At 44.1% G+C, this 24,811-nt stretch overlaps 1 protein-coding gene and 1 long non-coding RNA gene across 8 annotated transcripts in view; one reads left to right on the top strand and one right to left on the bottom strand.

The window, feature by feature from the left end:
* Positions 1-3,184, bottom strand: part of DDX6 (DEAD-box helicase 6) — a 34,781-nt gene extending 31,597 nt beyond the window's left edge. For 2 of the 7 annotated variants that reach the window (XM_032639602.1, XM_032639608.1), the window contains exon 1: positions 2,497-2,592. The gene's annotated coding sequence lies outside the window, so the exon portion shown is untranslated. Of the gene's footprint in view, positions 1-2,243; positions 2,362-2,496; positions 2,593-2,988 lie in introns of those variants that run through there. The other 5 variants (XM_032639605.1, XM_032639603.1, XM_032639609.1 and 2 more) reach the window with 5 other exon arrangements.
* Positions 3,185-3,227: 43 nt separating this feature from the next.
* On the top strand, positions 3,228-4,110 carry LOC116757634. Its single transcript, XR_004351047.1, has 2 exons — positions 3,228-3,439; positions 3,611-4,110. It is a non-coding gene; the product is annotated as an uncharacterized LOC116757634 (long non-coding RNA).
* The last annotated feature ends 20,701 nt before the right edge of the window (positions 4,111-24,811 follow it).

The raw sequence follows: 24,811 nt of genomic DNA, 5'->3' as shown, positions 1-24,811 counted from the left end.
AAATGACAATCTCTTCCCTTGTTTCCTCCCTGATGAATTCTCTGAAGTCCCTGCCACCTCTTAAAGTCAATGAGTCATTACATTCAATTGCATTACAACTCAGTGAAGTATCGCACAACTTAATGTAAATCTACAAATGAACAAGGCAAGACAATTCATTAATTTTTTTTCTATTTCTGACAACTGAGAATCCTTGAAGAGTTGAGCTTTTGACTGCACCTTATGCTTTAAGAAGAACACATTGCCCTTGTGAATTTCAACGACAGAAGTTAAACTTTATAAAGAAAAATACATTTTCTTTTTTCCCTTAAGTTTTTGCCCTTTAAAACAGTAACTGAAGCATGTCAAGGGATATAAATATGTCTACCTGTCAAAATCTTCTGCTTGAAAAACAGCCAAGAAACCTTTTAGCTACCTTAATTAAATCTGAATACTAAAAAAAACTGCTACGTTTTTAAACATAACACTTTTCAAAGTATATCCCAACTTGAAGTAGCATTTTTTTAAATTACAAAAACACAAAAAGGAAATTAGCTGTGTTAAAAAAAAAAATCTGTTAAAGGGTAAAGATACTAGTAACTTTAATCAAACTTTCCAGGAAACCCAGAGTACTAATTGTTAACTTAAAAAAGTTTTTAAATTATTCCCCAAATAAAATTATTTTTAAAGGAAGTACATGAAAACGTAATTGAAAAGCCAGGGGGAAAAAGGCCAGAAAATAAAGGGCTGCTCTGTTTGCTTTGTTCTTTAACTCCTTTACATTTCTTACCAAACATAAACTAACTTATTAATTAGCGTTTCTGCCATACACCAAGGTTTCTCAAACAATAAAATTTTTTTAAAAAACCTCTTTGATGTCTTTTTTTTTAATTGAAAATAAAGTTGCTCACAAGCAAATCCTGATTATCAGGTACACAAAGCTGTATATTTCCAAGTCTCCCAGAAGCTGAGTGACCTCTTAAGCAGAGGGTGGTTAAGAGCCATCCAATTTCACTGCAAGGTAGTAATTGGTTTCCTGTATTGACAGGTTTATATTATGATCAGCGATATCACCTACTTCATACCAGAAGACTTACTTATTTGCAAACACTAAGAGGATGAAGGTGGCAACTTCTAAAAATTAAATGGTATCATTACTGTCCATCATGCACGTTAAGACCTCATACCTCCCTGCATCCAAAATGCGACTATGTGATAACTGCTCCCCTCTCAATTAAGCTAAAACCAGCACTGCAGCTCTACGTCTCGGGAAAAGAAATATTCCTCCTACCCCTTCCCAATTTAGATTTGCAAGCTTTATTTTCTACATTTTCAAAAATACGAACGAAACAAAGACGAGTTGGGAGGAACCCCTAGCGGAGTTAATTACAGCACTTCCCAGCTTGTAGTTAGCAATTGACAGTTTCACACCCAAAACAGTATCGTCATCTCCAAAAAGACCTTTTGTGTGCGAATGCAGCGCAGTTTCTCTAAGCTTGGTCTGCAAGTTGGAGTGACCGTTCTATTTTGAAGGGGCGAGGGGACTGTTGAAGAGAAAGGGGAATGAGCGATAAGGGAAATCAAGCCAGTGATTTGAGCCCTATAACCGTAGGCAAATAATTTCTTGTTTCCCTACCCTTCAACACCCCCCCACCACCACCAAACCCACACACTTCGAGTCAGCTCCCTGGGCCCATAAACACAAATGGGTTGGGGCCCTGAAATCGTATCTGCGCAACAAGAGCAGGGAACCAGCTCCGCGGGTAGGAAACAATAGGGGCTCCCGCAAAAGGCCCCAAAGAGAAACCCTTAAGTCAGACGGTCCCTCCTTTCTCCACGACTCTGGGGCTCCATAATCACCCCCTTGCTTTCGACCTGCAAGGCCTTACTCCGTCAAGCAGCCGGTCCTCTTCGAAACCCAGCCTTCCGCTACTGCATATTCCTGCCGCCCCCTATAGGGCCGCCTCGTACCCTATAACCTCCACGATCTCCCTAAGTCCTTGCCGCCCCCTACGATCCCACCTTCCCTCGTCTCCCACAAAGCTCCTCCGAGGAATTCTCCCGCTCCTCCTCCGGACCCCGCCGGGCAGAACAGTGCTCTATCCCACTCCTCCCGGGCGCCCCCGCCCCACAGCTGCCGCCCGCCTTCCTCCCGCGGGCCCGAACAGGCCTCAGGCCTCCGCCTCAGAGCGCCCCCCACGCCGGCCGGGGGAGGGGGTAACTCCCCGCAGCCCCCGCTGCACCGCCGACCTCCAACCCCTCACCTCACCCCACTCCTCGCGGCTCGGGCCCGAGTCCTACCACTGAGGCCACACCCGCTCTGCACCCTCGGTCCTTTATTGTTGACTCGAAGCTCCCAAAATGGCGGCGGCTCCTTCCTCCTCGGAAACCTCCGCCCGCCCCCACCCGGCCCCTCACTTCGGCCGCACCCCGCCCCGCCCCCCGTCCCGCTCCACTCCGGGGGCCTGGGGGCCAGCCTGCCGGCGCTCGCCCGCTCCCCGAGCCGCGCAGCCCTACCTCCGCCGCTGCCCGCTCTCAAGGCGCCGCCGAAGCCGCCGCCCGGGCCGAGCTAACTCGGCTCCCCGCCCCCTCCCTCGGCCGCAGCACCCCCGCCCCTTAGCTCTCCGCATGGCTGCCGCCGCGACTCCTCCTCCGCGCAAGATGGCGAGGGCCCAGCTGCAGCCGCTGAGGCGCGGCGCCTCTGCCTCTCCTGCTTCGTGGCAGGGGAAATCCGGGCCGAGGAACCTCCCTGGAGCGAAAATGGAGGGTAGTGCTTTCCCACCGACTGGGGGCCCGCGGGGGCCCAAGTTGAGGGAAGTTGAAGGGAAAATACGGGTCCCTTTCTGAAGAGAAAGGAGGGCTCCTTTTTCCACAGCTGAGGAGAAATGATCGGGGAATGGTGGCTGGGAAGAGTACCCCCAGAATGGATGTCGGGGGCTTGGGACCCGAGGAGGATCTGCTTATTCCTGACCAAGGACCGGGTAGCGACTCGGGGACGGGAGAGCTGACCTGACATCTCCCGCGGGCCGGGGAAGCTGCTGCAGGACCAAGGGGGTCGCGTCCGTTCGAGCCCCGCGCCTCCGTGCAGGAACGCGCGGAACCACTGGTCCGGAGGCGCCGGCACGCGCCCGGGTGTGGGAACCGGAAGGGGGGCCGGCCGGGACCGGTGCGGTGGGGAGAACCGGGGAGGACGCGGGGCGGACAGGGGGCGCTGTGCGCGGGCGGGCAGGGGCGTGGGTGGAGGACGCTGTAGGAGGATTGCGCGGGGGTGGGGTGCTGGGTAGCGGGGGTGCGACCCGGGCCGGAACCCGGAAAGCGAGCTTCGGGAAGGGAAGTGGGAGACTGGGGCAGCGATCCTTCTCTCTCGGCCCCAAAGGTCAGTCCTCAAAGAGAGGGAACCAAGGAGGCCGAGCCCCACCCCCCGAAGGAAGGAAACGCTGCTAAGGAGTCAGTTATAATGGTAATAGGAGTTGTGTACGGAAATGGGCAATCAGAGGACCGAGGGTGATTCTTTCTCCAGCCTGACCCTCATCAGAAAGACACTTATGTATTTGTTCCCATAAATACTTTCCATATCCTAATGTCTCCGTTTATCCTTAACAGAAATAACAGGAATGCAATCTTGTTCCAGGTAAAACAAAAATCGGAAGTTTGAAAGTTATCCAGGTCAAGGGAAAATAAAAACCTGGGTTTCACCCAGTTGACAGACAATATACAGGGCAATGACGGGACCATATGCTGACAACAGAACTCCGACCCACAACCTCTGCTGCAACCAACACGGGAAGCCAAACCACAGCCTCTGCAGTGATCAGCTTAGAACGGGCAGGAGTCGGCCATTGACTGCCAGCTTCCCAAATTTTTGCCCCTGTTACCAACTCGGGACCAATCAGAGAAAGCCAAATATGTTTCCCCCCCCCAACCAATCACGTTAGACGCCCGGCTTCTAGTTAGCCCGCCTCCAGCTTCCCCGAGTTAACCTCCAATCAGAGCATACCCTGAAGCCTACTCCACCCACCCCCTTTTTTTTTCTTTTTTTTTTTTTTTCACTGCCGGCCTGTAAGTCCCAAGCTGAGTGAAGGTGGCTGCCTCCCTTGCTGTAGCAAGCTTTGAATAAATAGCCTTTTCTCACTTGGTGGTCTTTGTTTATTTACACACAGCCAATGGAAAGGTGGTAGAGAAGTGTGAAAAGGCTGTTCTTGAGATTTAAAAAAAGGTTCCTTTAACAGTTTTTGAATTAAATTTGTAGCATGGGGTCTCCCACCCAGCTTTTTAAAAACCCACTCATCTAAGGGAATAACCGGCATCTTGTGCCCATCCTGGTGAGAGAATGGCTAAGTGGTTCTTTAATAAAATGTTGAGGTATGAGGCCCCACTGCCTTTCCATGTAGCAGGAATGTGGAGGGGAGAAGGGCAAGGAGTGGGAGGGAGAGGAACCTAAGGATTTAAAATAGGCCACAGCCTGCCTCGGTCTCTTTCCCTAGACCACTAAAAAAATGAGACCAGCCGAAGGAGAAAGGTTTGTGTTCAGAAATAAACCTTCAAAGGGGGCCTGGTTGAAGTCATGACAAAATCCAAAAGTGAGGAGGCCACCAAAAGTAGAATATGGTATAGCTGCCTATTCTTACCTAGGAATCCTGCCAGGGCTAACACCTTTAAAGATTCTGCATAATGTTTTTATAAGATAGTCAGATATCCTTCCAACTGAGTTATTTATGTCAGCCCTTATCAGTTTTCTGGTGAGAAGTATGGATGGTATAGAATTAAACTATGAAAACTTGGATCTTGGTTCAATTTTAGTGATTGATGGATCCAGTATTCAACTATGTCAATACCTTTTTTTCTCCCTAGTTCAAACAGATTAACAAGAACGATAGAAAATATGACACTTTAGAAATACAGATGAATTATTTGATAATACACACAGTATCCTTATATTTATAAAATGTAAATTTAAAAATATTACATAAATCCAGCCCTTTGACCTTATTGAATATAATAGTTTGGGTGATTCGTGGTAAATATGGTTTCTGGAGAGTGTGCTATCCCCAGTGAGGTCACCTAGTAACTGTAGTAAAGTGTTTCCCAAAACATCTTGGTCATTTTCATTTTGTTTTTACTCACTCTCACTTCCCCCACCCTACTTTTTTTGAACTATGAAGCTGTTAGCTAAAGTGTGAGGCCTGGATTGTTGGCTGGCTCCTAGAGATTCTGTCTGTAGGAAAGATATCTTAAAAAAGAAAAAGACTCACAAATAGAGTTGAGGTTTTCAGTATCTGTTTAAAACACAACAGGATTCGTGTGTGTGTGTAAGAATGAGATGTGACTAAAAAATACTACTTGGAATTCGATCACAATAAGGGTCCTCCCAGCGAATGTTGTTTGCCAGCCTCACATCCTATCCTCAGTTACTTAGCTAAAAATAACTAGAAGGAAAAAAAAAATCGCAGGTTAATTTACATTTGATTTCAACTTCAGTTTATAATATTTAAAATCTAGAATTCTGAGTAATTTGAACCTGGAATATATACATCTCTGATGCTATCTTAAAAACCCAAATATTTTCAACAGCCTAAAATGGATTTCACACTTTTGACGTTCTGCACGTTTTTTTAAAGGAAACATAATAGCTTTTTTTTTTTTTAAACTCAAACTACAAGCAAATGTGTTCATTACCTAGAAGAAAAAAAGTTCGCCACACCACATCCTCAAGAAAATGATTATGTCACACCTGGCTAAGCTTTCTAGTACAGCATTTCCCCTCCTTCACAACTGGCGCATAATGTTCTGATTTTCCAAAAGAAAGTTCAACAGATAAAGTTCTTTTCCAAATATGCCTGAGCAACATCTGGTAATTACTAACCAAGACTAAAGGCTAATGAGCCCAAGGAGCCAAGTACCATTTTCTTTGGATTTCAGAGCAGGTAAAATTTGCCTCTTCAGTTTATATACCTGAAGAAAATGAAGCAGCGTCAGCCTACTGAGGGCTTAGTAAGACATCCTCAGAGAGGTGCAAGTACTACACTGAAGTTAATGCCGACTAAGCAGATGTCTTTAATCGCTGAGAGACCACACCGGGCACATTTTGTTGGAATAAATGTTCCACTTCCAGAGTAAACTCAAGTTGAAAAGTAGGAAAGCAATATTACAAATAAGGAGGGAAGTGAGTGGGTTAAACACATTTTCCCCAAACTACCAGGTTTGGTTCGCAGAATTTATCTTCCCTTTGACAGATAACATCTCCCCCTTCCCAGGGTACCACAACCAGCTAGCTAAGCTCACTAGGTGTCTTTTGGCCTCATCAGGTCCCAGCATTATTTGTGCTCTGGTCATCATTCAGAGAATTCTAGCTATTCATTTTGCCTCTTCAGTTTTCCTTACTGTGCACCAGCAATTTTAATTTTCATTAATTTGAAAACAACGTGGGCTGGGAAGACACTGAAATCTGGAAACTAGTTCTTTATGTTTACATTTAATTTGGTCTACTCAAATCACTGACACCGTCCCCATTGAAGATGGCTTGGTGCTCTTGGGTACTTTCTGAGTTAGGTCAGGGACAGTTGCTAATGAGTGATGTTGATGGGGGTCCCTGACAATCCTGTGGAATTGTCGTGGTGTTGGTATGTGTATGGTGCCTCCTTTGTACCCAACACCTCGAAATAAGGTTATATTTCTGAATAACCTTTTCTGCAGGGGTAGCAACAATCATGACAAAGTGCCCAGCCCCGCTTTCCAGCCAGTAGTCAATCTGCAGAGCCTTCTATTGATCCTTGAACATAGAACTGTGATCTTAGGTACGATCCCTGGAAAGATAGCTTAGAGCTGAGGAGTGGGCAGTCTGCAGTCCTGAGTGCCATGGGTGGGTTAAGTCACATCTGTGGCTACCAGGACAAGACAGGGAACAAAGGAAGAAAAAAGTATTTCAGTGCAGAGGTCTCCTCAGTGACCGTCCTAGATCTTTATCTGCTTGATAAATTTTAAGGTTACTCTTTATCACATCAACCACCTCCTAAATAACCCCTTAGTATCTCCCAGTTCCTTTTTACCACATGGAGTCTACATTCCATTGACAGATTGGGCCTGTCAGTGTGCCTATCCAATCTGATTTCCCACTCTCCCTCCAATGCCCAGGACCCATTCCCTCACCTTCCATCGTTTCCCTCAGAAACCCTCTCATCTCCTTTCCTCGAGGCCCATCTCAAGCCCATTCAAACCCAGCAGATTCCTACAGGCTCTTATCTTCCCTCCTTCCCACTCCCTTGTTCCTGCCCAACCAGAGCTCAGGTTCTAGAGTCAGTCAGATCTGGGTTCAAATCCCAGTTCTGCCACTTGTTAACTCCATAAACTTGGGAAACTTTCTTAACTTCTGAGCTTCGGTTTCCCCGTTTATAAAATGAGGACCTAGAGCTCTGTGAGAGTAAATGAGAATTTGTATAAATCACTTTTTTTTTTTTTTTTTTTTTTTTTTGGTGGTACGCGGGCCTCTCACTGTTGTGGCCTCTCCTGTTGCGGAGCACAGGCTCCGGACACGCAGGCTCAGCAGCCATGGCTCACGGGCCCAGCCGCTCCGCGGCATGTGGGATCTTCCCAGAACAGGGCACGAGCCCGTGTCCCCTGCAACGGCAGGCGGACTCTCAACCACTGCGCCACCAGGGAAGCCCTAAATCACTTTTTTTTTTTTCGTTATGCGGGCCTCTCACTGTCGTGGCCTCTCTCGTTGTGGAGCACAGGCTCCGGACGTGCTGGCTCAGCGGCCATGGCTTATGGGCCTAGCCGCTCCGCGGCATGTGGGATCTTCCCGGACTGGGGCACGAACCCGTGTCCCCTGCATCGGCAGGTGGACTCTCAACCACTGCGCCACCAGGGAAGCCCAATCACTTTATTTTTGCAGTTGGTAGATAGCACTCAAAAAAATTATGTGGTGTTGCTATTATTATTTTATCGACTTTCATCTGAACCTCTGCTTTTTCTGTCAGATTAGACAATCTGTGGTTGGCCAATTCTTTTCCCCCAGCCTCTATCTCCTCTTACTTCTTCAGCCTAGTGCTTTACCAGCCTCAGTAAACGAGAGCCATGCTCTAATTTCACAGCTTCTGCTCCAGAAAAGTTGGTGCTGGAGAGAGCCCTGTAACCAGGCTGATTGGCTCAACAAGAAATTCCTGCTCCCATACCTCAGCTGAGCCCTTTCCGAGGCCCTCGAACCTCTTTCTGGTAGTTCTCAATCAGGGCTGTTCATTAACAGCAACACAGGCACTTTTGAAAACACCAGTGCCTGGGCCCCATCCCAGAGGAGTTAAATCAGAATCTTTGGGGCTGGGGCTCCAGCATCATTTTTTGTTTTAAGGCTCCCAGGAAGAGCCTAATATTCAACCAAGGGTGAGAACAGCTGTCGGACAAATTGTTTCCCACGGAAGCATTCCAAATATTTTCTACTATCCATAAGCCCACCTTCAAATCAAAGATGTTCCATAGAAGCTTCACTGACTTTCCACCTCCCTTGACAGACTTCTGTTGATCCTGTCTTGGAGGATGAAGTATCACACCTCCTATCTAAGACTATATTCACCTTTACATCTATCCCTTTTTAAATAAAACATTCTATCGGTAACCCCCTTTCCCTTACTTTTTTTTTTTTTTTTAATTTATTTATTCATTTATTTATTTTTGGCTGTGTTGGGTCTTCGTTTCTGTGCGAGGGCTTTCTCTAGTTGTGGCAAGCGGGGGCCACTCTTCATCGCGGTGCGCGGGCCTCTCATTGTCGCGGCCTCTCTTGCTGCGGAGCACAGGCTCCAGACGCGCAGAGCTCAGTATTTGTAGCCCACGGGCCCAGCTGCTCCGCGGCACGTGGGATCTTCCCAGACCAGGGCTCGAACCCGTGTCCCCTGCATTGGCAGGCAGACTCCCAACCACTGCGCCATCAGGGAAGCCCTCCCTTACATTTTTGATATCTCCCTCTCTACTGGTTCTTCCCCTTAACCTGAAACTGGATTCCTGCCCAGGTTTTTCTCGATTCTAAACAACAAACAGAAACAATCTTCCCTCACTCCCATTACCTGCTGAGTGAGAGGTGGGGAGGAGCTAGCATTTACTGAGGGCCTCCTAGGGATTGGCACTATGCTAGGTGACATCCTAGCATAAATCCTACCCATTCTTGCTCTGGGGTATTACTTCCATCTCTATTTCTCCAATATTACTACCACTGTCCCGATCCAGGAGTTTTTTCTCTTGCTTGGACTATTTCAGAAGCTGCCTGGATTTCCTGCTTCAACCTCTTCCCCTCTCTAACGCACCCTATACACTAGCGCCAGAGTAATTTTTGCAGTCATATCACTGTTCTGTTCAAGACTCTTTAATGATTCTCTATTACCTACAGAATAAAACTGAAATCCCCTCATCTCTCTTCACACTAAGTAGGAGGCCCCTAAACCTCCTCACCCCAAACCCCATGAGTGGGAGGTTGGGCCTCCTGACCTTCAGATCACTGCTGAGATAAGACCATTTTGGTGATTTTTTTTTTTCTTCTTGTCTTTCAATTTCTTGATTCTTCTCATCGTTCAAGTTTCAGCTTAAATGTTACTGCCTCTGAAATGTCTTCCCACTAAACATGCTTCTTTTTTTTTTTTCTTTTTTTGGCCGTGCCATGCGGCTTGTGGAATCTTAGTTCCCCAAGCAGGGACTGAACCTGGCCCTCAGCAGTGAAAGCCTGGAGTCCTAACCACTTGACCACCAGGGAATTCCCCTGGCCATGCCTTTTAAAGTAGTCCCCTTCCCCCGTCTCTTTACCCCCTTAAGCTACCTGAAATTATGTTGGTTACATGCTTATTGCCTGTGCCCTCCCAAGCAGCAAGCCCAAATTATCCATTTCTAGCACTGGGTTTCGCTGATTCAGCCCCCTGGCTCCTTTGTGCTTGGCCACCACTTCGAGCTCTCTCCTTGCTGAGGTGATAACAACTTGGATTGTCCAGAGCAGTCTGGGTTTAATGCCTGGGTTGTTCCACAGTAATTATTAATAGTGCTCCTGTTTATTCTCAAAAGCATCCCAATTTGGACAATAAATTATACAGTCACTGTTGTTTAAAGCCCTGTATCATAGCCATTTGTACACATGTCTTATTTCTAAGCTCAATGAGGACAGGAACAAAGTAATGTTCCTATTTCTTTCACCAATAACACCTAGTATTTTGTATAAATATAGTAAAAGCCCAGGAAGTGTTTGTTGAATAAGACTGGATGATATATTAGAATGAGATCATGTATGTAAAGAGTCTAGCACAATATCTAACACACTGTAAGTGTGTTAGGCTAAAAAAAAGTCCAATAAATGTTACTTTCCTTTGCCCCCAGTTGACTCCAAATGTCATGTCTCCCAAGCTCTTTGATTATAGACTGTGCCACACCATTTAGTACCCTGGTACATACTAGCTAGTTTGCTTTTATTGAGTTTTTTGTGATCTTATTTCTTCTACTAGACTGGAAGCTCTTTGAAGTAAGTATCATGTCTTATAATTCTCCATTCCACATAACAAAACTAGTTCATATTTATAAATTGGTTGATGACTGAGATGCTCAATACTTATTGGCTGGTAATCTGTAGGAAAGAGTGAAGTGATGACAGTGGTAGGAAATATTAGGTTAGGTGCCCACAGTCAGTGGCACCGGGGTCAAAGATCACCTTCCCTATTTGTAGATGCATGCCTCTGTGTTCTTCCAGCCAGCAAAAGGAGGAGCTTCGGATATCTCCATCCGAACAATTTCAGTAAGGTTTTCAGGGTACAGGTTCAAAAGATCAAATAATGGTTATGCAAAAGCACAGTGTCTTTTGGAAGTAGGGGAAGAGTGAAAACTATGCATACTGTTGAGATCTAACTTTGGAATAAAAAGACCTTGAATTCCTAAGCTGTTTAACCTCCCTAAACCTGTTTTCTTATCTGTAAAATCAGGATGATACCTCTGCCTCTGGGGTGATTATGAGAAGAGTTTATGAGAAATACATGTAAAATGCTTAGCATAGGGCCTAACTCATTGCAAGCCTCAATAAACAATAGCTATTTTTTTTTTTTTGTGTGTGGTACGCGGGCCTCTCACTGTTGTGGCCTCTCCCATCGCGGAACACAGGCTCCGGACGCGCAGGCTTAGCGGCCATGGCTCATGGGCCCAGCCGCTCCGCGGCATGTGGGATCTTCCTGGACCGGGGCACGAACCGGCGTCCCCTGCATCGGCAGGCGGACTCTCAACCACTGCGCCACCAGGGAAGCCCACAATAGCTATTTTTATAGTGAGTGATCTAGGCAGCTAAAGGTTTCGAGGCTAAAGGCTGGGTAGCTAAAAATATAACCGCTATCAAATTTTTAGTTAAATCTTGTTTCTAGTGTGAATGACAAGCTGTAATTCTTTACTTGTTCATTCATTCAACCATTTATTCTTTTGTTCATTTATTCACCATTCATTCATTTATTCTATACCAGATACACAATAAATGCTTATTAAATGCTGTTGAATAAGGGTGAGGGGAAGAAAGAAATAGACGGAGAGATTAAGAGGTACAAACTTCCAGTTGCAAAATAAATGAGCCATAGGTGTGAAACGTACAGTGTGGGGAATACAGTCGATAACGATGTTCTTTGTATGGTGACATATTGTAACTAGACTTACTGTGACCATTTTGAAATGTATAGAAATACCAAATAACTATGTTGTGTAACAGGAACTAACATAGTGTTGTAGATCAATTATACTTCAAAAACAACCAACCAACCAAACCCATAGAAAAAGAGATCAGATTTGTGGTTACCAGAGGGGAAGGTTGAGGGAGGAGGAATTGGATGAAGACAGCCAAAAGGTACAAACTCCCACTCATAAGATAAATAAATACTAGGGATGTTGTGTACAACATGATCAATATAATGAACACAGCTGTACGGTAGATATGAAAGCTGTTAAGAGAGTAAATCCTAAGAGTTCTCATCACAAGGAAAACTTTTTTCTATTCCTTTAGTTTTTTTTTTTTTTTATTCCTTTAGTTTTGTATCTATATGAGATGATGGATGTTCACTAAACTTACTGTGATAATCATTTCATGATGTATGGAAATCAAATCATTATTCTATATACCTTAAACTTATACAGTGCTGTATGTCAGGTACGAATAAAACTGGAAGGAAAAATAAAGCATACAATTAAAAATGTTGAATGAATAATAGAGTAATAAGTAATGTGTGGGGATGCAGACATTTTTGGAGATATGCTCTCAGTGATATCTCTGGATGAGTATAAAATGCCCTGTGACCAAGGTCAGGACATCATGCCGGCTGCTGAAGGTGCAAATCCAGGTACTTCACCTACAGAGAACACAACCAAGAATATATAACATTCCTTCAAGTCTTCTAACCTATTACTGACTCACAGCAGATGACTGCCTCCTGCTTCGTGGAAAAAATCAAGGTCACAGAGCTCAGTCTTTTTCACTTTCCCTTCTCCACCTCTAGACTCATCTTCCAGAGAACCTGTCCTTACCTCCTTCCCTGACATCCCTTAGTTAATGTCAGTACGCCAGGCAGAGTGAAGCACTCCCACCTCAGTGCCACCATTGTGCAAATTTCTATGACTGTGCAGATCCCTTGCTATCAGAGTTAATTTGGTTGTAGGTTTGCCTTTCACAATGACTGGATCTATCTATGCCTTATTCTTTGTATGTCCAACACCTAACATAAGGCCTAGCATTTGGTAGGTGCTTGGTAAGTGTTTATTGAAAGGGCTCTTGGACTTCCCTGGTGGCACAGTGGTTGAGAGTCCGCCTGCCGATGCAGGCGACATGGGTTCGTGCCCTGGTCCAGGAGGATCCCGCATGCCGCGGAGCAGCTGGGCCCGTGAGCCATGGCCGCTGAGCCTGCACGTCCAGAGCCTGTGCTCCGCAACGGGAGAGGCCACAACAGTGAGAGGCCCGCGTACTGCAAAAAAATACAAAAAAAAAAAGAGTCTGCCTGCCAATGCAGGGGACACAGGTTCGAGCCCTGGCCTGGAAAGATCCCACATGCTGCAGAGCAGCTAAGCCCGGGCACCACAACTACTGAGCCTGTGCTCTAGAGCCTGTGAGCCACAACTACTGAGCCCATGTGCCACAACTAGTGAAGCCTGCGCTCCACAACAAGAGAAGCCACTGCAATGAGAAGCCCACGCACCACAACGAAGAGTAGCCCCTGCTCGCCGCAACTAGAGGAAGCCCGCGTGCAGCAACAAAGACCCAACGCAGCCAAAAATAAATAAATAAATAGTCACACAGTATGGCTCATAATGGACAGGGCAAATGTAAAACATTTCGATGATCACAGAAAGTTTTACTGAAAAAAAAAATCCTTCCAAAAGAATTACATAGTATCTCAATTTCTTTCCTCGGCCTAGATCTTTCCCTCATCTCTTATATCCAATCCATCACCAACATCTAAAATATTTCCTGAATCTGTCCACTCCTTTACCCCATTGCCTCCAATCTCAACCAGATAGAATTGTCTTTCACTGGCCTGTTTACTGCTGTTGTGTCCTAACTTGGGCTCCCTACTTACTCCTTGTCTTACCCCAATCTATTTTCCACACAGCCTTAGTGATATTTTTTCATGTAAATGAGAGCATCAGTACCCTGCATTGTTAATAGCTTCCCAATATGCTGAGAATATGCTCCCAATTCCCTGCTCTGATCTGCAAGGACCTCCATGATCTGAGTCCTACCTACCCCTCCTACTTCAGTTCCTGCCACTCTCCAAGTTGCTCATTCTACTTGAGCCACAGTGGCCCTTGGAAGTTCTTAGATCAGCTAAACTCTTTCCCACCTCAAGACCTACTGTTTCCTCTAACTGAAGCACTCCTCTCCTCTCCTTACACAGCTGGCTTCTTGTTATTCTTCAAGTACATAACATTCCTCAAAGACTCTCCCGCACACACATACACCGTGTCCCTTATCACAGGATCTTGTTTATTTTCTTCATACTCCTTATCATAGCTCTAATTATTTTATTTCTTCATGATGACTTGTTTATTGTTTGTCTTCCCTGTCAGAATATAGGAGAGCAGGGACAATGTATATTGTCTTCCCCCTTGTATCCCAAGTGCCTAGTACAATCCCTAGAGCAAAGAATATACCAAACAAACATTTACAAGTGAATACTGTACACGACTGAGTGCCCTCACTATTTTTGAGTGCAAACTGTCTAGCTCTTCTGATTCCTTCCTTTTAACTTGCAAATGGGTATGACTCCCCAGACAAAAGACAGACTAAAGACTAAAGACTTAACCTAGACTTTCTCTTCCCCTTGCAGCTGCAGCCCTGTTTGCTTCTTCCCTTACTTTACCAAAGAGTAGATTGTCTGTCTAGACCTCATCCACTCCCACTCTGTGAAACAGCCCTCACTAGTACCATGAATGACCTCTTTGTTTTGAAATCCACAGACATATGCTCCAGTTCTCAGCCTACTTGACCTTTCCACAGCCACACTTCCTCAATTTGGTTCTGCAGAACACTAGTCCCTAGAGTTGCTCTGGTAAAAAAGTGAGTTCATGTTCCCCCTATTAGACGCTGCTGTAGTACCTTGTGCATCAACTCTGTAGCATGTAGCTCAATTGCAGTTAATTTGTTTAATTAGTTAATATCTGACTTTTCTGAGAAATGCATGTTCTTCAGGGCAGGAACCCTTATCTGTTTTGTTACTGAATAGCCCCATAATTCCAGCACGTAAAAGATGTTGAATATTTGTCGAACTGAAAGAAAGAATGAATGAATGAATACATTTCCCTCTGGGAAATTCACAGTGTGAATATGTAAATGTAAAATCCTGCAACAGAAAAAAATTGTTCAAATTTGTTTAGCACAGGATTTTCCAAACTCGATCACCAGTTGCTCTCTTTGTTCTCTCACATTCCCAGTAGTAGAATACTGTCAAACATCCCAGGGGAGTTCATAAAACACACACATGGGAACACGTTACTCTCCAGTGTTAGATATTGTCGAGTACCCACTATTTCTCCGTATCTTCCTTCCTTGGCTCCTAGGATTCCACTTTTCCTGGTTCTCTTTCTTCCTTTGAAGATGATCTCACCCATCATGAGGTCACCAGGCATTTAGTGTGTTAATAACCACCACCAAATGCATAACCCCCAGGCTTGTGTCCCCATCTAGTGACTAGGTACATCTATTCTGGCTGCCTCACTAGCCTTTCATTCTGACTGTGTCCCAACCCCCCAACACCCCTGCCCTTCTTGTATTGTGTATCTTGGTTAATGGTATCACCAGCCATCTAAGTCAGAAACCTAGAAGTCTTAACCTTCATTCCTTACCCCTCTGAATTAAATTGATCAAATTTATTTCAGAAATACTGTTTACAGCTTAGCTCCTTTGTCTACACCCACTGCCATTATCTTGATGTACACATTTATTATCCATTGCCTACATTATTGCAACAGTCTTCAAGTCTGCTTTTAGAACTGGCTTCTTGAAACAATTTTTTTCTACATCACTCCCCAGCTTGAAGATTCTGCTGGTTCCAAATTTCCATAGGGTAAAATCCAAGCGTCGTAGATTGGCAAACAAGGTGCCTTCTCCCAACCTCTCCAAACTTAGCTCCCACCTACCCTCTCTCTTAATATTCCCTTTTCCTTCCTCCTCAAGGCCTCATCTGTACAGAAATTCAGCTGAGCTTAAAGAACATTAACTGTACATCCACTATGTGCCAGGCCTGACATTTGACTCTGGGGGAGCAAATATGAATGAAAAGGAATTTACACTCTAATAGTAGCAAAGATAAACACATTAACAAAATAACATAATAATGCATTCTATAATAAAAACATGTACCAAGCTTTAAAATAAGAAAATATGTACTAAGCCTAAGAGGAGTACAAGGAGTAATTAATTCTGCAAGGGGGTAGGGAAGCTTCAGGGAAGCTTTCAGGATGAAATTCTGAGCAAGATGCTGAAAGTTGAGTAGGAATTGATCAGGTGGACTATGGATTAAAGAGCATTACTGACAGAGTCAACAGCAGGTTGACTAGGATGGGGAGCAGGGTCCCACAAGTAGCTTAGGTGTGTAGGTGTGTGTTGGGAAAATAAGTGACTATAGCTGAGGCTGGAGAGCCTGTCAGGAGTCACTCTATAAACAGCCTGTGTCAAGCATTGAAGGTTATACATTAACCTACAGAGTTTGAAGATGAGGGTGACTTTATGGGACTATAGGAATATTACTCTCTGGAAATTCCCTGGCAATCCAGTGGTTAGGACTCCATGTTCTCACTGCCAAGGGCCCAGGTTCAATCCCTGATTGGGGAACTAAGATCCCATAAGCCGTGTGGTGTGGCAAAATAAAATAAAAGGAATATTACTCTGACAGCTGAATAGAGACAGATTTTTGAGGGGCCAAGGAGATCAGTTAAGAGGTTCCTCATCATCTCTCATTTAGACTACTGAAAACACCTCCTAACTGATCTCCTTGGTCCTTATAATCCATTCTCTACCCAGCATGAGGGTTGACGAAGAGAGACAGATTTGGGAAATCAATAGTAAGTTAAATGACAGAACATGGGAATAGATTGGATGTGGGGAAGAAAGGTAAAGGAGGACTTCCCTCGTGGTCCAGTGGTTAAGAATTCGCCTGCCAATGCAGGGGACACGGGTTTGAGCCCTGGACCAGGAAGGTCCCACATGCTGCAGAGCAACAAAGCCTGTGTGCCACAACTACTGAGCCTACGCTCTAGAGCCCACAAGCCACAACTACTGAGCCTGTGTGCCACAACTACTGAAGCCCGCATGCCTAGAGCCCGTGCTCCACAGCAAGAGAAGCCACCGCAATGAGAAGCCCACACACCACAACGAAGAGTAGCCCCCGCTCACTGCAACTAGAGAAAGCCCGCGTGCAGCAACGAAGAACCAACACAGCCAAAAATAATAAATAAATAAATAGATAGATAGATAGATAGATAGTTAATAAAAATAAATTTAAAAGAAAAAGAAAGAAAGGTAAAGGAGGTGGAAAGAATGATGTCTACATTTCTAGGCCTGCAGACTTGGGAGGTTGGAAGCAACAGCCACTGTCAGAGAGAACCTAAGAGGAAGATTAGGTTCATGGTGGGGATGCTAAGTGATACTTTCAGAGATGGCTAAGTTGAGTACTGAGTTTGACACGCCTCTTGGGCATTGTCTTAATTAGTTCAGGCTGCTATAACAAAATACCATAGTCTGAGTGGCTCATAAACAACAGAAATTTATTTCTCACTGTCTGGAGACTAGAAGTCTGAGATCAGTGTCAACATGGTCAGGTTCTGGTGAGACCCTCTTCCAGGTTGCAGACAGTTGACTTCTCATTGTATCCTCACATGGTAGAAAAAAGAGCTAGCTAGCTCCCTGGCATCTTCTTATAAGGGCACTAATCCCATTCATGAGGACTCCACCTTCATAACTTAATTACCTCCCAAAGGCCCTACCTCCAAATACCACCACATTGAGAGTAGAATTTCAATATATGAATTTTGGAGGGAAGCAACCATTCAGTCTATTGTAGGCATCTATCTGGAGATATGGAACTGAAAGTCAGAGGAGAGGTCAGAAGTAGAAAAAGGAAAAATGTCTTCTTCATAGAGGGAGAGTTAAAACAACAGGAGTGGGAATGATGTCCCAGGAAAGGTAGGTGGGACTGAGGCAGAAGGATGAAGGATAAACTCAAGGAAGAGCACATCAGGGGAGTCAGGCAGAAGAAGAGGATGTGGCAAAGAAGTCTGAGAAGAGACAGGCCAAGGAAAACAAGGAGAAAGTGGGGAGAAAGGGAGAGGGAACTTCAAGAAAGAAGTAGTGGGACTTCCCTGGTGGTACAGTGGTTAAGACTCCGAGCTCCCAACACAGCAGGCCCGGATTCAATCCCTGGTCAGGGAACTAGATCCCACATGCATGCCACAACTAAGAGTTTGCATGCCACAACTAAGAAGCCCGCCTGCTGCAACTAAGGAGCCTGTGAGCTGCAAATAAGGAACTGCCTGCTGCAATTAAGACCCGGCGCAACCAAATAAATAAATAAATATTAAAAAAGAAAAAAGAAAAGAAAGAAGTAGTGCCAAGTGTCACAAGAGTTCAGCAAGATGAGGACCAAAAACTACCCTTGGATCTGACAATTACAAGGTCACTGAAAACGTAGGCCAGAGCATTTTCAGTAGAGTACTGGGCAGAATATAGATTTCAGTTGGATAATACTAATGTTTATTGAATGTTTATTATCTGCAGGCATGTGCTAAGTGTTTTATATGAATGATCTAATTTAATGCTCACAGAAACCCTCTGAAGTGAGGCAGGCACTGTTATCTCTTTTTATGGACAAGGAAATTGATGCTTAGAGAGATCAAGCTCTTTGGGTTACTAATAGCAAGAGTCAGTTTGAATATTAACCCAAGTATTCTGACAGTAAAATCCATACTCTTAATCACTATTCTTTACCCTATCTTTCAAATGAATGGAAGGTGAGGAAGTGGAGACAAGTCTTTTAAGAATCTGAGCTGAGTAGAAGAGAAAAATAGGGTGATTCTGAGAAGGGAAAATAGGGCTGACAATTATTGTGAAGGCATGTTTATGTGCTCAGTGATATGTATTAAAAAAAAAATAGAGCGCTAAATACTGATAAGGTAGTGACTTCTCTATATTCCCTGTAGGGGATGTGTGGTATCACAGCAAGTCAGTATCTGATTTTTCAGTATGTGTTGAACAAATGAATCAACAGATGACAGTGAGCAGGATGGTTTGAAAGTAGAGGGGCTTTCAGAGAAGGTGGAAGGACAATGGTGCAGAGATGCCAGATAAAATATAAGACACACAGTTAAAAATTAGAATCTCAGATAAGCAGAGAATAAGTTTTTAATATAAATATGTCTCAAATATTGCATTGGGACATAGACAAGAAAATAATTTCTTATTTACCTGAAATTCAAATTTAACTTGGCTTCCTGAATTTTTATTTGCTAAATCTGACAACCCTACCTGGGAGAAGCTATGGGATGCCATGAGAATGCCGCTCTGTCTCCTGGCTGTGTGCACAACAGATCATGAAAGAGTGAGTGGACTACTTACAAGGGGACTGTGAGAGAGCAAGTGCCTGGGGCAGGCTAGGACTTGGTCCAGGAAGGCATGGATGGCTGTTTCCTGAACTAGGCTAAAGATGTAGCAACCTAAATGGTTGGGAGCAAGGTTTCGGGATCAGGCAGACTTGTATGTGAATCCTGGATCTGTTGCTTAATAGCTATATGATTTAGGCCACGTTTCTTTATTTTTCTGAGACTTAATTTCCTCACCTAGAAAATGTGTATTATCGTGATAATAATATCTACATCCAGAGTTATTGTGAGGACAAAAGGAGATCGTGTGTGTGTGTGTGTGTGTGTGTGTGTGGTATATAAATATCTATATATTTATATATAGCTTATCCCAGGGCCTGACCTATCATTAGCTACTAAATAAATGTATTTATTAATTCAGAAATATTTATTGAGGGTCTCCTATGTGTCAAATACTGAGATACATTTTGGAGATAGAACAATAAACAGGTAATTAGAATATTGTGTGATAAGTGCTATTACAGAAGAAGTAGACAGAGTTCCCTGTGAGAGCCAGCAGGAAGGGCAAATAACTGGTAGGGTTCCCCAAAGGAAATTATGTCTAAATTGAAACTGAGGTGTGAGTCAGAATGAGCCAGATGAATGGGAAGGGGAGAATGAGAATAGCACACAAAAAGCCCTGAGGCAAGATGCAGTTTGGCAAATTTGAAGTACAAGTATTCAGTAGTTCAGGTTGGAGAACAGAGTTATGCGGAAAGATGAGGCTGGAGAGAGGTGAGCAGGGCCAGATCATGAAGGTCTTGTAGGTCAGATAAAGAGTTTGTAGTTTACCCTATGGCAATGGAAAATGGTTAAAGCAGGGGATCAGAAGCTCAAATGCTTTTAGGGGAAGGCAGGTGGCCTAAAAAAATGTCCTAGAGGAAGTGATGGGGCCTGCAAAGACTTCCAGAGTACACACTCACCTGAAAGCATTCAAATTTGAATTTTAAAACCATGACCCTGGGAAAGTCCCATGATCACATTTGTATTTTAGAAAAAGAAATTAGATGCATAAAATGGAGCTAGACTAGAGGCAGGAAGATCAGAAGGTAATCCAGGTGAGGAATGAAAGTTTGAGTGAGAATCAAGTGTTGAGGGAGAGAAGTAGCAGGCTCTAGAGATATTTAGGAGGAAGAATCAAGAATTTAGCCTTGGGGATAAATTTGATGTGTGGCTAAGGGATGATGAAATAAAATTCATATTTTATGGCATGACAAGGAAAATTTAAACATAAAACTTTTCTTTGTCCATTTGAGCCTCCTCCTTCCCCTTTAGTATGTATCGTACATCTGCATTAACCAGACATCCTTAGGAGATAACATTCTTTCTTGATCTCATCAAGGGTCGCAACTTTGGAGATAGCCTTGCTTCTTAAATCTTGTAAGGGGCCACGATGACCCACAATCTGGATTGTGTACTGTCAATAATACCTGATTTAATGTAGAGCCCTCTGTCTCAAAAACTTATATAACTGTACTTTGACCTTTAACAGGCTGAACCATTCTCAGAGCTTTCAGAGAGGCTGTTCCCAAGTCGTAATCCTCAATCTGGCTTGAAAAAAATTTTCCATTTCTTTCTTAGATTGACTGATTAATTTTTTGTCAACAGGGAGAAGTCAAGATTTCTTTATTACTGTTATTGCTGTTATTGCAATGAGGATTGTATAGGACACAGTGAAAGAGATGGCAAAGAGGTCAATGGTAAGAAGAACCAAACAGAAAGAAACACAAAGAAGTAAAAGGATGAAGGATTAAAAGAACACGCAATCCAAAAGAATTGTATTTGGGCTTTTGACCCTCGATACTGAGTCATGAAGGCAAATTAAAAGCCTGAAAGTTCAAATTGGAGTTCCAGTAAGAGATGCCAGATTAAACACACACTTAATTCCACTTCCTTTCAAAACTCTACTCAAATGACAGAAAAGAGACTTTTAAAAAACACTTCTTAAGAACAAAGAGGACAGGAGAGGAGATGAATGGTAACCGGGTTAGCAGAGCCAGGAAACTGGTGTCCTAACTGACAGAGAAGTCCAAGAAGCAACTATATTTTCACCCAGAACTTTCAAAGGCTCAGGAACTGCTGACACGGGTACCTCTGGAAGTTGCGGTGAGAAGGGACTATAAACAGGAGGTTGGTTGAAAGTCCGGTTAAAATGCTGTTAGACATCCAGACCCCCTCGCTGACTCCAAGCTGCTGGGCAACTGCTCCTCCCTCTTCCCTCATGCCAACAGAAAACTGGAGGTTTAGTTTCTGGAGCAGATAAAAGAGACAAGACCTAAAGATGTAGCCTTTGGACACTCCTCAGTGAAATAGCCCTGCAAGATCAGTAAAGTGTCCAAATGATAAGCAAACACCCCCTCCACCTCCCCCCACAGACAACCAAGAATCACTAGGTATCTGAGAATGTCCTCTTATATGAAAGAGAGACCAAAACAAACAGAAAAAAGCTACTTAAAGAAAATAGACTAGGTAGAAACCTACTTCTGTCTTCCTGTCTTCCATTCCTCTTGACTAATTTAGTCCCAAAGCCATTAGACCGGCACGAGCAAGTAGGTTATCTATGAGGGGCTGGGGGAGTATTAGAGCAGGGTGAGCAGGACTTCTGTGGGGTGGGGGTCAGGGGTGGTGGCATTGGCCGCCAAGTATGGGGAGTTGGAGTCTAAGTAGAGTGACAAGGAATCCACACAGGTATTGAGCCCAAGTGGGATAAAGAAAATATTTGCAGAGGGAGTGGGAGTAGCAGCAGCAGTAACCTACCAGTGTTTTAGAGCCCAGATGAGTCAAAGAGGCCATCAGGCATTGAGGGGTGGGTGGCAATAGCCCCAAGCTTGGTGTCAGCGCCTGGGCAGGGCAAGGAGGGTGTCTGACCAGGGGAAGCAGAGGCAGCTATACAGCTCGGGAGGTCAGAATTTGAGCAGAGTAAGGAGTCATGTCCACAACCCGTGTGATATGTTGGAGCCCAAGTGGAGGGAAGATAGCATCTGTGTGGGGTGGGAGGCTGTATGTGACAGTGGCCCAAAACAGGTTATGGGTACCTAAGCAGAATAAGGAGAACAACTGGGGTCCAGGGGAGGTGAGTGTCTGCAAGTGGGGTTTTGGATACACATATTCTCTAGCTTCATCCACTGAGAGAGAGCTTGGAAACAGCATGACTCCAATGGCAATGAACACCTCTACTGCCCAAATCTTAGTCTCTAAATACCATCCTCTACTAAAAGAAACCAGGGACCCTTGGAGAAATGATTGATTCCAGGGTTGAGATAGGAAAAGTACAAGATAAACCTGGACCACGTTTCTGTGTCAGAAATAAAGAGGTGCTTAAAGAGTGACGGAGACATATCAAAAGAACATAGAAGGAGCTTGATGGGGACTTTCATTAACAAAATTTGAGCATCGGTGGCGCAGTGGTTGAGAGTCTGCCTGCCGATGCAGGGGACACGGGTTCGTGCCCCGGTCCGGGAAGATCCCACATGCCGCGGAGCGGCTGGGCCCGTGAGCCATGGCCGCTGAGCCTGTGCGTCCGGAGCCTGTGCTCCGCAACGGGAGAGGCCACAACAGTGAGAGGCCCGCGTACCGCAAAAAAATAAATAAAATAAAAAATAAAAATTTGAGCATCAAACTATATAATGATAGGGCTTCCCTGGTGGCGCAGTGGTCGAGAGTCCGCCTGCCGATGCAGGGGACGCGGGTTTGTGCCCCGGTCCGGGAAGATCCCACATGCGGGAGAGCGGCTGGGCCCGTGAGCCATGGCCACTGAGCCTGCGCGTCCAGAGCCTGTGCTCCGCAACTGGAGGCCACAACAGTGACAGGCCCGCGTACCACACACACACACACACACAAAATATATATATATATATAAAATGATAGTCAAAGGTCATAATCCATTGAATAAAATAGGAATATATATGTCCATACTGATATAAAAAATGAATAAATAAGTGAATGGGCAGAAGAGAAAATTTTTCCTTACTGTAGAATGACAACTAAACAATTAAGGAGTAATAAATTGGAAAATCGCCGTTTGGCAACCATCATAGTAAAAATTCATTCAGTCAAAAAAACTAGTGAGTAAAAGTTTGATGAGGAGCAGAATATATACACAGTCTCAAAGTACCTCCTCACAAAATTCTTACTAATTACACGGGGCAAAAGAGTAACTTCACAATGGAGAAACCTAGCAGACACCACTTAATCAAGTGATCAAAAACAGTCTCAATAATGGGACAAATTGAAACCAGTTATTATCTGACAGGAGGTAATAAAAAGAACACCGCATCACTTTTATGCTATTCTTGTCCCCCAAAAGCATAACCTGAATTCAATCATGAGGAAACTCAAGGTGAGGGACATTCTACAAAATAACTGGCCTGTAAAAGAATTGTCAAGGTCATGAAAGCCAAAGAAACAGTGGAATAATTGTTCTAGACTAAAAGAAACTAAAGAGACAGGACAATAAGTGCGATGTATGGTCCTAGATTGGATCCTTTGTTATAAAAGGCAGCATTGGGACAATTGGAGAAATTTAACTGGGGTGGTCTGTGGATTAGATGGTAATCATGTATCAGTATGAATTTGCTGATTCTAATGATTTTGTTAGGTAGAAGCATGGCCTTGTTTGAGGAAATACATACATACTAGTATTGGTGATGATGGGTTTCATGTTGGCAATTTACTCGCAAATGATCCAAGAAAAAATTTCTTTAAACTATTCTCACAATTTTTTGAAAATTTAAACTTCTTTCATGATAAAAAGAGAAATTAAATTAAAAATCTATCACTAATATCCTCAAAGAAATAAGAGGATCACATTAATGAACAGTATGCTATAAAAAGAAACTCATAAACAAGAAATAACTGCTGTAAATTAAAAATATGACAGCAGAATTTTTTTGTCTAGTTACGATCTGTCACCATACTAAGATATTACGTAGTTATTGACTACATTCCCCACACTGCACATTTCACACCCGTGACTCATTTATTTTACAACTGGAAGTTTGTACGTTTTAATCTCCCTCAGCTATTTCTTTCCTCCCCCCCCACCCCCTTCACCTCTGGCAACCACCTGCGTGTTCTATCCATGACTCTGTTTCTATTTTGTTATGTTTTATTCATTTGGTTTGTTTTTTAGATTTCACATATAAGTGAAACCATACAGTATTTGTCTTTGTCTGATAGCAGAAATTTAAAAAAAAAACAAAAAACGCAACAGAAAGTTTACAAGACAAAGTTGGGGAAATCTTACAGAAAAAAAAAAAAGACAAAGATAGATTATAAAGGGGTAAAAATCAAAAACAAAATAAGCCCCAAAATAATTGGATTAGACCAGGAGATCCAGCATCTAAACAGGTACCCAAGAAAGAGAACAGAGAAATCAGAGAGGAGAAAGTTACCAAATGAACAATTAAAGAACATCCCCCAGGGGCTTCCCGGGTGGCACAGTGGTTAAGAATTTGCCTGCTAATGCAGGGGACATGGGTTCAAGCCCTGGCCCAGGAAGATCCCACATGCTGAGCAGCAACTAAGCCCGTGCACCACAACTACTGAGCCTGCGCTCTAGAGCCCACGAGCCACAACTACTGAGCCTGCACACCACAACTGCTGAAGCCTGTGTGCCTAGAGCCCGTGCTCTGCAACAACAGAAGCCACATCAAAGAGAAGCCCAAGCACCACAACCAAGAGTAGCCCCCGCTCGCTGCAACTAGAGAAAGCCTGCGCG

This window comes from Phocoena sinus, chromosome 8, assembly GCF_008692025.1.
Source record: "Phocoena sinus isolate mPhoSin1 chromosome 8, mPhoSin1.pri, whole genome shotgun sequence".
NCBI lineage: Eukaryota > Metazoa > Chordata > Mammalia > Artiodactyla > Phocoenidae > Phocoena > Phocoena sinus.
The sequence above is the reverse complement of the archived record's forward strand: the minus strand, read 5'-3'. Positions and strand labels throughout refer to the sequence as shown.